General features: G+C 35.4%; 1 protein-coding gene across 8 annotated transcripts in view; it reads left to right on the plus strand.

Moving 5' to 3' along the window:
• Positions 1–14,600, plus strand: part of LOC126916525 (monocarboxylate transporter 10-like) — a 335,858-nt gene that overhangs the window by 1,875 nt on the left and 319,383 nt on the right. For 7 of the 8 annotated variants that reach the window (XM_050722383.1, XM_050722387.1, XM_050722386.1 and 4 more), the window contains exon 2: positions 2,752–3,020. The exons of the other annotated variant lie outside the window; for it this stretch is intronic. The gene's annotated coding sequence lies outside the window, so the exon portion shown is untranslated. The remainder of the gene's footprint in view (positions 1–2,751; positions 3,021–14,600) is intronic. 8 annotated transcript variants of the gene reach the window in all.

A 14,600-nucleotide genomic window follows, 5' to 3' on the forward strand; every position in this document is an offset into this window, starting at 1 on the left:
ACAAATTTTCATATCATTCATATTCAGTGTTTTACGTAACCAGTAATACACTTACACCTATTCCTACTATCGTATTCGTACTAACACAAACAGGAATTGGATGAAATGCAGTATACAGTCTAACTCGATCACTAGAATCACACAAGGCTAATTATAACTCTCTACATGTGAGAATTCTTATTCACCATGTTTCACTTAACTTGGTTCCTAATTATCACTGAAAGTGAAATTTTGTAGATCACCGCGCGTTTATAATTCTTCAAAGTGCGAAAAATATATTCGTAAGTCCCGTATCAGATATAGAAACTAAACTGCTCATTAAACAATTAGTTGGATTTACAAGCAACAGTGGTACTTTTTAAATTATTGCAATTATATTCAAGTTTGAATTACAAACTCTACTGTTTTAATATTCCTTTAATATTCCTGCATCGACTTAACGACACAACCTGTCGACCTTTAATTTCCAACATACACTCAAATATAGTCTACATTGAACCACACAGTGGTTAAGTAGAATTACAGTTGAAAATAAATAAGTACGTATACATATCTAATCATACGTTTGTTCGAATAAAAGTTAACGTTAATATTACAAAAAATCCGATAGCGATAATTTTAACTGGTTCTACCATCGAATAAAAGAATTCTACGTTCGTTGTTCGATGTTAGCCAGCACTGCGGGTTGCACAACCACCTGTGCCCACGAACTTAACTTCTCGCAACAGCGACCTAGCTGCGTGGGTAGATAAACCGACGAAGGTTGCCACTCAGCCTTACTTTCTCCAGGGATTTCTTCGTTGCTTGTCTTTTCTCTCTCTTCCTCTTTCTATCCATCGACCATCCCAGCTGTGTAGGAAATTGATTTGTGGGATAAAACTCGAGGCTGGTCAAGGCTAGCTCGTTTCAACCTGTTTACAAGGTTCTTCAGATTTTCACTGTCTCTAATCAAGGACATTGACACGCAGAGTCAGACAAACGCGGCGTCTCACGGGGATGAATTACGCGCGAAGAGAAAAGGAAGCATCGCGAATTAATCGGCGGGCATTAACGATTGAGCGGAGAGATGAGCCGGGGAATTCTTCAGCGAACGAGCAGCTAGGTCAAGGCCAGGGCTTTGAACGCATGCGAAACGCCAGGCTTTGTTCTCTCGAATTTATTCCCTCTATCGTTACATTTTTTCCCCTTTTCTTCTCGCTGTGGAACAGCTTCCACCAAGGCTATGCCTTTCTTTGAGAAATGCGCCGTCTTCCGGGAATTCAAGGCCCTCCACGTCATTCCACCGTCGCCAACCGTACGACCGGAAATTCGTAAAAAGACGGAGAACCAGGTCTGCAATTGGTCTCGGTGACGCATTGGAATTTCGTGGTGTTTTGGTTTTTCTATCGTTTTGTAAATTACCATTCGTTGTTCGTATCGTTGGTAATTTTTGGAAATTGTTGCAAGCTTCTGGCTTGCATCGGCGATTTTCAATCAGCGTAGCGCGAGGATTTTCAAAAACGGCGATGCAGAAGCGCCGACCTCGTTCATCTTAGATTGTCAAATCGGAAAATGACAACAGCTAGAACAACAATAGTCGTGCGATATGAATGCTCTGTTTCGAATCAAATACGTGATACGTCTTTTGATGTGCCACAGAATTTTTACGATTAGGTAGTTTACATTTATTACGAGAATAAAAAATGTTAGAAATCGCTACTTTACGACCATACGATTGAAATTTGCATAGTAGAACATGAGTCGAACTAGGCGTATTCGGTTGAAATTAGCGACGTGCCGGATTTCGAGATACAATTCATCTTTTGTATAATATACGTCATAATTAGCACGTCGTTCAGTATCTGCTACACGTTTATAAAGTAGTTAATTATGGAAATTTTCGGAATTATAGCTCTGGGAATTGCTGGAGGTTTTTTCATTTCTGTTCGTTTTAATACCGCCAAGATCGTTGTAGGAGAAGATGGAAACATTTTTCTACAGTTGGATGATTCTTCGTTAGCAATATGTATTATGTAGTTAAATACATAGACGTTGGATAAATAATTATAGTTAGAATAGCACAATGAAGATAAACGTTTCTGTCGTAATAAAAGTCACCGTTATATTTCTCAAAAATATCTGCATCTCTTTAATAGTCATTGCAAGAACAAACGTCTCAAGTTCCTAATTTTCGCAAACTTGCTAACTCTAATGTTACCTACGAGAGAAAATCTGTCGATTCAAAAGGAACAAAAATTTTTGTCCTAATCAAATACCCAATGTAAGCGATAATTTGTAACGATTATTACAAATTCTTTCTTACACAAACTAAGAAACGCTCTGATTCGAAGTTAAAGCTAAGTGTTAGCAAAAGAGAAGACAAATGTTTTTTTATACTTTCCCCGTTTGATCTTCAATTATTAATCTATCTGATATCGAGAACTTTCTGATTGGAAATTAAACACTATCAGAAAATGAGGAAAGGGATTATTCCTATCTAATAGAAATTTTTACCATAAGTTGACTTGAAATTATCGATCTATCCAACATGAAAATTAAGGTCATCGCAAACCTCACAGCAATCAATTCTAATCCTCATGATTCCGCTACCAACTGCGCTTCGCCATGAAAACCAATTTTCAATATCGATTTATAATATTTTCAAAATCGCTTTATAATATGATTGCATAAAAAAACAAATATTTGTTCCACTGCATGAATCGTGTCTACCATCGTGCACTTGAAAAATCTCGATCGCCGGATTTTCCCCAGTGTATCCAGTTTCCGGCAGAAGTGTGAAACACCGTGTCGTGTCGTTTAAACGTGCGTCGAGCAAACATGATTAAATTAATGGTTCAGCGATCGTGCGCCAAGATGGACGAGTTGATTTCGATTGAACTGGAAATCGTGTTGCCGTTTTAGCGACGTGAAAGCATTCGAACAAGCTCTATTCATCGAGACTGGACGCGTCGTACAAGAAGATCGCACAACGTCGACAGGATTCTTTTCCGGAAATGATCGCTTCCTCGGAGCAGTACGAGGTTGGTATTTTAATTAAGTTCAATCGAATTGTATTATTATTTGGCAATTGTTTTAGTAAGTTTTCAGCGTTACTTATTATGTATTTAGTTAATTCTCAGTATTTATTTGATTTTTATTTATTTCAATAAATATCAACTGTGGAATATTTATTGCCTCGGAATATACGAAAATTATACTGAAAATTAGCAGCCGATTATCATGATATTAACGAGAAGGGCTACAGATAACATAAATTATTATCAAAGACAAATATTTATGCAATGATATGAATTAATTATCTCTACAGAGAATATTTCCACGAAGGTACTCGTACTCCAGTACTCGTACACTAGAAAATAAACTAAACAGTATGAATCACTTTTGTGTAGAAAAATATCCTCTATAAAATAATAAATTATCCTAAATAATACGATAAACCTAGCTAATTTAAATACATCAATTTAAATAACAGTCAATTTGATCACCTTTGCGTAGAATATATTATCCCACATTATTTCTACGTTAAAACACTAGAACATTAAAAATTTAGTATAATAAATAAAATAGAATTAAATTAATAACTAGCTAAAACGTAAATTAAATAAATTCCCTGAAAACTTAATGATGTCATTTCCCCGATACAATTTGAGACGTTACAAATTTATACTCTTCGATAAACGTGACAATTTACGATTTATCGCTAATTTAAGTTTAATCTTGAGAAGTGGACCGGTTCTCGATAAAAATAGAAAGTAGACGCTGCATGTACAGTGTGCTTCCAAACTAAACGATTAAATTGTACCGTCTCGAAGGCAATATTGGATGGACGAAGGTTTAAAATCGTCTCGCTGAGCAATTATAGAATAAAAATATTGAACGAAGGAAATATTATGATAGAGGGAGAGAGGTGGATGGATATTTATTTGGTCTGTTTGCTTTCCACTTGCACGTTATTCGATATTATTGAAGTCGATGGATGTAGCTCGTATCGGTAATAACGAGACATATAACCTTTGACTTTTTGATTGATGAAAGGTTCTTTGAGATGGAAAATTGCTGTAAATTAGTTTGTTACTTTGTACTAGGTATTAGCCTTTGGCAAAGGACTTGTTAATAGTTTCCATTTCTTTTCAACCTTTCTACGACGATACTAGGATATTTTCAGTTTTAATTTATTTCTACTCTACATGTAACAAGAGTCTTTTCTTATAATTTTTCTCACGAGAGAAATCTTTTCCTTGTAGCGTCTGAACGATTTTCAAACTATCGAATATTTTATTTTAAAAGGCTCTTAATTATTCCAAGCGAAATATCCTATCATTATAAATAGTCCAGGTAGCGGCCTAAGCAAGCGTAGTATAGGGTCCAATAAGTATAAATAAAGTCCCAGCTAATAACGTTGCGTTATCAATAATGCTTTCACGAGGAACAAACCTAAACGTTCAAGACTGAATGAAAAAATTTCAATACTTAAAACGACAACTTTTATATTACATACGCGATGGAGGTGAAATTTCATTTATTTCACGTTGCAAGTGTAACCATTGCATCGCGTTAAGTGGATCGCCAATGAGTCACTATGTAACACACGCGCATTAGATCCGTTAAATACATTTTACTGCACATTAATTGTGCATTAACGAACGATATTATGCCATAGATATTCTCTAATATCGTACTCAACAAAAGTACCTGCGTTTTCACGAAAGAATCTTTTCTATGACTCACTTATGGTTCATAAACATCGAGCAAAGTGAAACTTGTCAGAATTTCTCAATGAACGTAACAAGTAGCTTTCCACATGCTCATAGCTATTAATGTATACTTTTATTAAAATTTACTATGAATATCAAATATTTCAAGTAATCGAGCGAAGTGAAACTTGTCAGAATTTCTCAATGAACGTAACAAGTAGCTTTCCACATGCTCATAGCTATTAATGTATACTTTCCACATAGCTATTAACGTATACTTTTATTAAAATTTACTATGAATATCAAATATTGCAAGTAAGAACCAAATAAAACAAAATGTCTGATTAAAGTTAAAAAAATGCAGATAAAAGTTAAATATGAAGTATAAAGAAAATTGCTATGTACCAAATATTAAAAAAAAAATGAACTTGGGGGTGCCCCATGCATCGCGAATGGTCTGTAAGTCACAATAAATGTCGGCAGAGTAAATTAATTTTGTCAGATGGGGCGCGCGACTTTTCGAAGGGAAGAAACCCACGAGGTAAAGGGGACAAAATTTCCCAGAGGGTGGCAGGGGAGGGAGAAAAAGAGCACGGGGGCTCGCCGGATATTAAAGCACGTGTACCTTTTACGTCTTCGTGTTGTATAGCGGTTCGCTGTTGTAATACGAAGACTTAAAAGTGCTCGTGGCTTTAATATTGGCTTTGTTTCCGATTTCTGCCTCGCTATCTTTCGCGAAATCCTTTCGCCCGAGCGTATTCCAACGGGCAGAAAAAATACATAAAAAATAGATAATAAAAGAAGTAGAAAAGCTTCGGTCGTTATTGCAAAAATAAAAGAGGCAGCAGAAGACAGAAGGAAATATCGATTAATATGGAGTGAACCGTGAACGTATTTTGATACAAAGATCGATACAATCGTGTCCCTTGTCTACTCGTCAATTTTTCTTCTTTTTCGCACTGTTTTCTTTCGTTTATTTGATATATTTTTAATAAAAATAGGATCTTAATTTCCAGTGACACGGAACAAGCAATATCATCGCGTTGATATTCAATTAATAGCGTGTAGTTTAATTAAACATTGACAAACGATTCGCGAGTTGCAGATTGATCCGTGTGATTCGTTTATCGATTTTAATTTTTGTTTTCTAGCGTTTGTTTGTTTGATACGCATTTGATATTGTTGTTATTCGCGGTGTTTCACATTGCGCTGGCACGCAGTTTAATTGGATTAGAGAAGATATTCTGAGAAGCAACGCACTTCGTTTGTTTTGAGGTGATTCGTTATCATAACAAGATCTTCGATGACGGATTGATAACGATACTTCGGTGACCTGTTATCCGTGTCGTTTATCGAATCGATCGATTGGATTATCGCCCTTCTTTTTTCAACGGTGAATTTTCGTTTGGGAAAAACAAATACCGCTTAAAATGTTTTCGGGAATTCAAACAGATGGAAAACAACGGGATGTAACTGTTACGACGAAACGTTGCACAAAATATTGCGTATGATAAACTGACCAAAATGGTATTAACGAAAATGTACGAGAAATAAGAAAATGACAACAAGAGTGTCATGATTTTATAATTACACTTTTTTATAAGCAACCAAGGTTACGTGTCGAATCGTAAACCTGCATAAAACCATAAAACTACAGAAACCTCACGGATTATCTTGCAAATGAAACAGAAATTTTCAAGTTACGAAGCACAGGGTTGGCTAGAAAAATTTAACAAACAGCGAGCAGATACGCGCGACACTTTTTCCTCGAGTTTCAGACCTTCGCTTTACATTAATTGTCCTACCTTAAATCCAGCGATAGGTTCAAACTTATTCTAAATAAATGACAATCATCATTAGTAGAAAACCGCGAAACAAACGCTTACATGGAAACTCGACAACAGGTAGCAGGTTTTTATAAATTTTAATTCTTTACAATCTTTTGGTTTCGTTATCTCTCAGTTTAAATCTTCCAATAGATTTCCTATGAACGTCATTAAGGAAGATTATAAAGCAAGTTAAACCTGGACAAAACAGAAATTTCATAGTGTATATGGTAGAAATGTTCAAATCCCTTAGAATTACAAGCGGCTAGTTTCAAAATTTAAGAAAACACCCGACAAACTAAGGACAGAAGCTGCTTTCCCCGAATTTCCATCTTTTGCATTACGTTAATTACTTCACCTTGAATCTGCTGCTAAATTTGAAACAAATCACAATCGTAATTAGTAGAAAATCGCAAAACGAACAATTAAATGGAAACACGACATTAAGAGATGCATCAACGGATTACAACATTAACAGACAAAATTTTCTTCTTTTCTTTTTAATGTGATTCTTTAAAATTTTCTCCAGCTCCAAAATCTGACAAACGCTCGACTGCAAAACAGAACCGTTTCTCCTCTAGTTTCAATCCTTCGCTTTGTGTTAATTACATCGCCTTTTTGGCGATAGCGTCGAGACAAACGTCATTAACAGAAAATCGCAAAGCAAACATTTATTGTAAATGCGAGGAGAACAGGCCGGAAACTCGACAATAGATCATCGCAGCGAAGCAGAAACTTTTTCCAAGCGATGGTTCCCACCGATAAAACAATAGACCGCGTGTGGCCGGGGTCATTAGCGAAACTGGGTTGCGTGGATTCGCGTGGTGTTGCGTGCCTCGAGCACTACTCACTCTCGCGTCCATTCCTCCCTCTTTATTTTTTCCCACTCTATGCACTTTCTACTCACCCCTTTCCCCTCGCTTCGACGATTCCGCAAGCCCAGCCGCACCCTATTCCACCCCTGGCGTTTCGTAGGTACGAAAAGTTGGCACAGTGTTTCTAGTGCACCTTGACACCACTCGCCCCTTGTTGCAGCCGCTGGGGTTTGCCAGCCAGGAAATTAGATTTCCTAATTTTTACGCCACACTCAAGCACGCTGGAGGTTCTGTTAGGAAATTTCGGAGAAACTGGCTGTGCTCTATAAACAGGACACTTTTGAATATATATATCTTAATATCCTTAATCTCTAATATTCTATTTTTATATGATTTAATATTATACTTATTTATGAATATTCTTCTTTTTTTTTGAAAAATTTATTTATTGATTTATTGGTTTTTCCTTGACTCGCAGAGGACACTCAATGAATCAACTAATATACTAATAATAATAATAAATCAAGTATAGGGTTGGCAACTAAGTGATTGCGGGTTTTGTCATTAGGAGGCATTGACAAAATCCGCAATCACTTAATTGCCAAATAATATCGGTCTTCTGGCCTCTTCGATGATTCGAGGAATATTTCTCTGGCTTTCGACACTCGATGAGTTCGTTTTATGTAAGGGCGTGATTGTTTAGGAATTTTAATGGTAAAATTTCGTCAGGAAATTTTCGTGAAACAGACGGTATTCTGCGAATAGCACTGTATGTATTATCCGATCTCTTTATTCACTCGGAGAATTATTAAAGATTTTTCTTTTATACTCTTAAACTCGTAAGACTCGATCAATTAGATTTTCGAATAATAGTCAGTATTTTACCTAGGTTTTTCTACAAATTTTTGGCGAATCTCTTTGCGTTCTATATATAGCATATATTTTCACATCTTGTTTATTCTCTTAAGGTTTCGATGAATTACTTAGTTTCGTGCAGTAGCAATTTTGGGATAATAGTATTCCGTATTTAATATAAATCCTTATTTGTACTCCGTTTAAATAAGACAAACCAAAGGAATTTTATTTTCTCCCTCGTGATATTCGCCTTTTGGTTTTTAAAGCGTGTCTTTAACAAACAAAATTGAAGCAACTAGTTGGAGGAGTTGGTCGGCCTTACGAGAAGACGCGGAGTTTCATTGTTGTCGACTTTGAAGAGCATGGTACGGCGGGCGCGATAAAATTTTGATAAACAAACCGCGTTCCTTTGTCTATTTTATTCTTCCTGTTTTATCCTAGTTTTTGCCGACTCTCTGGAGTACGATAATCAAGACAGCTCGATAAAAGAGTTATGCTACTTTCACGCGTAAACGACTCTTCTAATTGTTTCAGAGGCATCTGTTTCTTTGAATAAGCCAAGCACGATTCAGTTGTTTTCCTATTTAATAAAGATGTTCCTTTACTTACGTCAACTTTTAAACATTATTGTGGTTCTATAATTTTCTTAACGCCGATAGATCAGAGTGGTAGATTGATTTTCACGATGTAATTCGCGAGGGAAGAGAGTCTTCACTTTGAGAAAATACATTTTTTAACCGCTGCAATGACATAGGAAGAAAAGTTATCGCGTTTCCTCTTTCGTTATCAAAGAGACTAGAGTCTCTTAGGAAACTTTTATTGCATGAATCTTTTATCGCTTGAAACGCTGACAGATTTAAAGTTGAAAGCAACAGAGTTTTATTCTATTTCGTTTCTCGGTGTTTCTCGTGATCAATGTGCCAAGCTTTCTATATTACAAGATTTTTAATTTATGCAAATATAAACATATATATTTTTTTAATATCTGTATATAAGAATGGACAGATCTATTACACATGAAATATTTATATGATTTAATGCGCAAGATTTAGTACAACTCCTCACGAGTCAAAATTCGTCGTTCAGACTTTCACATTTGTTTAGAAGACCACGTGTTGGATCGATACATTCCATTCGATTAACACGAACATAAACATATTAATGTCTGTCTGCATAATTCGGCAATAATGGTTGTCGTTAATACGTCGTAATTGGAGCTTAATGATGCGTTGTTGTCGATAAGATCATGTCGACAACATTCCGCATTACGTGCTACAAAATAGAATTACTACAGCAATAAATATGTAAATCGCTAGAAATCATACAATATTTGCGAAATTTGTAAAATTTATTCCCCTACAGTCCAAATAAAGTCGTCTCATAGATATGTCAGCAGTTTGACAGAATTTATTAGCAAAAATTCAAAGCTCATAGGGCATAAAACATTAAAGAAATTTATTAAGTCGTGTGATACTTTATCACCTCGAACGATGATACTATTAAATTCCATCGACTAATTGAGTTTTAAGTAATAAAGTGTTAAAATCTCCGAGAGACACAATGTACAGTGACTCACGAAGGTAATCAAAAACTTTTATAGTTTGCAACTCTTTATGTTGTACAAAACGTTTGAAACTTCGTTAACACTGTAACGAGGCACCGCTATCGCGATTATGTTGGTAAAATTTCCAACGAATTTGAAAATGTATATACGCAAGTTACAAGATATTTATTGCATGCATATGCTTTGCACGCAATTTGCACGCAAAAATCACCAAAGTATTTGAACAGTCAATTGCTCGCTATATTAATAAAAAAAAGGTTGCGATATACGGTGAGATCGGTTTTAGCACTAATATTTATTGATACTTTATTTTAACACTTTAATACTTTATTTACTAATATTTATTTTAAGTTTTCGCTAATTATATGTTTGCAACAAGTGTCTTGCAACTTCTAAATACATTTCCCGATTGCTTGCAAATTTTATTATTATAACTACGATAATTGTGTCTCATTACTATCGAAATGTTAAGAAGTTCCGTGTAATTCACGTGATACGTTTATAAAAAAATGTCTATGGTTAGTGTTGGAATACTTTCGCGAGCCACTGTACGCGTCAGCAACAACGAATACGTAAAGCATCTGACTGGTGAATATTTATTTTGCTGATAAATCTTGATATCACGTCGTACGCTTCAAATTCGTCTTGTTTGGCGTTTTTATAAAACTTATTAAGCGATACGAAGATACGCCGGAAATATCCTGTCGAGGCTGGCTTCCGCATGTCAGGAGACTGTCGTTGCGTGAAACGCGTCACCGGTTTTCCTTCGCGCCCTTGGGGAGTTTTTCAAATTCGTTCCATTTTCTAAAGATATTTCTGAAACACGACGCGACGAACGTGTTCCTCGAACGCATTAAGGATATTAAATATCGAATATTCTACGAGTGCTGGAGAAGAAAAAAAAGAAACAGAAAGGAAAGAAGGAAACACGTATCCCGCCCTATTTCCTAGTTTACAGCGCATCTTCTATTCCCCGCGGTGCGTTTTCTTCTTTATTTCGTTGCGGTTGACGTTACACGTTGAAAATGCCCCCAAAGTAACACGTATATTAACACTAGAACTACCGATAGTTAACACGAAGCTATTTCTATCAAAACCAGCCAAAATGACTGATCTTTAAAAAATACGTAATAATAGAATATTTTTATATTTATTGATTTATTACTTTCTTACAGAAGAAACTTTTTACAGAAGAAACTATGATCCTTAAATGAGGCTTGACACATTTATAAAATTGTAGAACCAGTCATTTTGACTGCTGTGGTATTTCCAGTGTTATCATCTAGCGATCGATCCGGAATTTTCCTGTTAACTGATATCATCATATTGAATGATACGCAGAACAATTTTAAAATCGTGCGGGAAGTTGTAGAAAACGAGAAAACTGGTTAATTGGGGTTCGATAAACAGATCACAGCACCCTTTTACATATTGATAAGTACCAGTCATTTTGAATGCTATTGGTATAAGTAGCCTTGATACAAAATTATTTTCAGTTTGAATACATAAAAAGCAAAATAAAATTCATTATATTAGTCTTTTAGTTATCGTTGCGAAAGTGATTAGATCATTGCGGAGAAAAGATATAACATGAAATAGGAATGTGAAAATAAAATTGTAAAACCAATCAATTTGAATAGTTTGGTAGTTCTGGAAGTTAAATTACGATTGATGACGAATCAGATATTAGTATTTCGAGGAGAGATTGAAAAGGTGAAACGTGGCTTTGTATGTAAATTCGATCGCAGTCTATAGTAATCTATGTATTAAGGGGTGGATAGTAATTTCATATAAATTTCGATACACTTCCGACTAAATAATTCCCCTAAATAACACAATTTTTTAACAAATTTATCCTCTAATTTTCGAACGCTATAGAACACGTAACGATCCTATTAACATACAGTAACATAATTTCCTTTACTTTAATAGATTTCCGATTGGACGATTTTCGAACGTAACACGATTCTAAACTACTTTCCTCTGATTCTCGTATTTTATAAAACGCATAACAACGCTATTATCGTATTGCAATATAATTTACAATATCGTACTGTATATAATTACCACGTATAATTTAATATAATTAATGTACTTTACCTCGATAGATTTTTGGTCACACGATCTCACGAAAATCACGATCTCACGATATTGCAGGGTAAAATAATGCTATACAAAGCCATATTAAAACCTGTTTGGACTTATGGGATCCAACTATGGGGAACAGCGAGTAATTCCAACATAGAAATTCTTCAACAATTCCAATCAGAAACTCTAAGATTCTTAATAGATGCACCTTGGTATAGCTTACCAACGAAACAATACATCGCGACCTTAAGATACCCACAGTTAAAGAAGAAATATCCAAATTCAGCAATAGATATAACATAAGAATTAACAACCACCAAAACCCACTAATTACTCAATTACTAGACATGACAGGTCAGATCCGCAGGCTAAAAGGACATTACTCTCTAGATTTAAACATTAGATTCAGCTAGAATCAAACATCACTTATTATTCCTGTTATAGTACCGCGCTAAAATAATTTACCTATAATTCTCAATGAGAATTGATTGTAAAATTCTTCCAAAAAAAAAAAAAAAAAAAAAAAAATTTCATATATAAAGTACACAATATCTCCATTATCATAGAGTAGTAATTTTCGTATCAAAAGTTTCTATGATTTCCAACGAAAAATTCTCGAAATTCCAATGTAATAATCGAATATATACCCACGATGATTCCAAGCTTCCCGCCAAACGTATACTTTTGTCGTTGGTTATCTCGAATTATTAGTCTCGCAGCCCCTAAATTACACAGGGCCGGTGCAAGACAGGTTCAGCGCATTTGTTGGAACCCGGCTCCGCGGTCTACGAAAATTACCCAATTAAAAAACACCTATTTTGATTAACTTTATACAGAATGCTGATACCATTAACAGATGCAAGACATTTTTTTAGTAGCGATGATTCAGTTAGAAGGAGTAACAAGAATAATCAAAGTTCAGTGTAACTCCATAAAATCCTCATATCCTGGAAACTACTTTAGATAAAAAAATCCAAGCGCTTTCAAAGAAATGTACCTTTTAGAGAAATTAAACTACATCAATAGTTTTTTTTTCAAAAGTTATACATGACTACAGATTTTGTACTTTCATTAAATTGTTTGCCCTTTGAATTATGAATGCGAAAAAATATTACTTGAATTTGTTTAAAAAACTGCTTAGAAAAAATACATAATATGTAACAGCATTTGTAAATAAATAATTCCTCGTTGTAAAATTTAAGTGTAGGATTTGAACGTGTATTCAAGCACCGCAAAAGCTCACGCCGGCCCTGAAATTACGTTCAATTTTACGAATGATCAACAACGAATCGTTGCTCGGATTTCGCCAACTGATTGGCAATGACAGGCAACGATCGAGGAAGATTCCTTGGATCACGTAACACCACGTGTGACACACGTATATCAACGAGAAGCTTCACGGTGAAGGGTAATCTTTCCGCTGCACTGCCTCGTTTATCGGCTGGATTACAGCGTATTTATTCGAGGCGCGAAGGAAGACGACTTTCTCGATAGCTTCTCTCTCTCGATATTTTCATCGGCCTGGGAAACTTACTACCCCCTTTCAATTTCCCTCCGTATTCCTCTAGCATCGGCTCGCTGCATCAGGAATTTCGATAATTCATTCCCTCGTTTGTGAAATATATACACGCCCTTCTCTACGATTCTTCACCTTTCTTTTTCTTTCATTCTGCTGCAGCACCTCCTCTCTTGGATTTCATTTGTTTAGATTTATTTGCCTTCTCTGATAATTTAGCGAGATAGATGATCGTATATTTCAAATATTTTAGTAACGACGGAGAAATTTTACGATTAATTCGGTGATAATTGCTATCCTTTTTTTTTTTTTTTTTTAATTAGAATTCTGCACACGCAGATACTTGCGTGGATCAGCATACGTGAAATTTGTATTAAACGTTTCTTCTGTACCAGACAATTGTCTGTTACAGGACAATTATATCACAATTATACTGTACGATTGTTTCTCTTGTCAGTCATAATTCAGTTTTGTACAATTACAGTGTTATTTCCCGCCGTTTTTCCTCTTGAAACTTTCTTTTGCTCGTTATCGTAGATATAAAGGTACGTAATTGAAATTGTTTCGTTGCACGATGCATTATAATCATTCCATTGTGAAACTTTCACTCTCTCACTGATCGACTCTTTTATCGACTCTTCAGTAAGACTTTGCCTAAGAAATAAGAAGTAAGAACATTCGAAGTAAAAGAGAAGCTAATTTTAATCGATAAGAAGAAAAAAGGTAATCGTAAAGTTTAAAAAATAAAAAAAATATTAATGACACCATCTATCAATTTACGATGAACATAAACGACGATATAAAATAAATTGCAATTCTTACAAGAGAAAGGGTTAATATTAGAATGATTCGCGAGCATCCACATTCGTTGCGCAAACAAAGCAACCGCTGGAAACAATGGAACGAGGTGACGACGTTATAATGGGAAAAGTCCAATCGATCTTCGAACACTCCGTTTCTCCTCGTTCCCGATTATTTCCAGCTACCTCTTTATTTCGCCTCGATTGCAGTGCAAACGATCCGTTCTGTTTTCGCAGGAACTTCGCGATTGTCCTTTGTTCATCCGTTCAAATGGTTTGCAGTATGAATAAAGCCCCGTTTACATTAGGCAACTTTTGGTCGGACGACTAAGTAGATCGACCTTAACTCGTTCAATTAAAAGGTTTACGCTACCACATCGCTGTTCGACATTTTGTTGTTTAATCATGGATTAGTGCAGTGCGTAAAGAGATTGTACGCGTA

Source organism: Bombus affinis, chromosome 5 (genome assembly GCF_024516045.1).
Source record: "Bombus affinis isolate iyBomAffi1 chromosome 5, iyBomAffi1.2, whole genome shotgun sequence".
NCBI lineage: Eukaryota > Metazoa > Arthropoda > Insecta > Hymenoptera > Apidae > Bombus > Bombus affinis.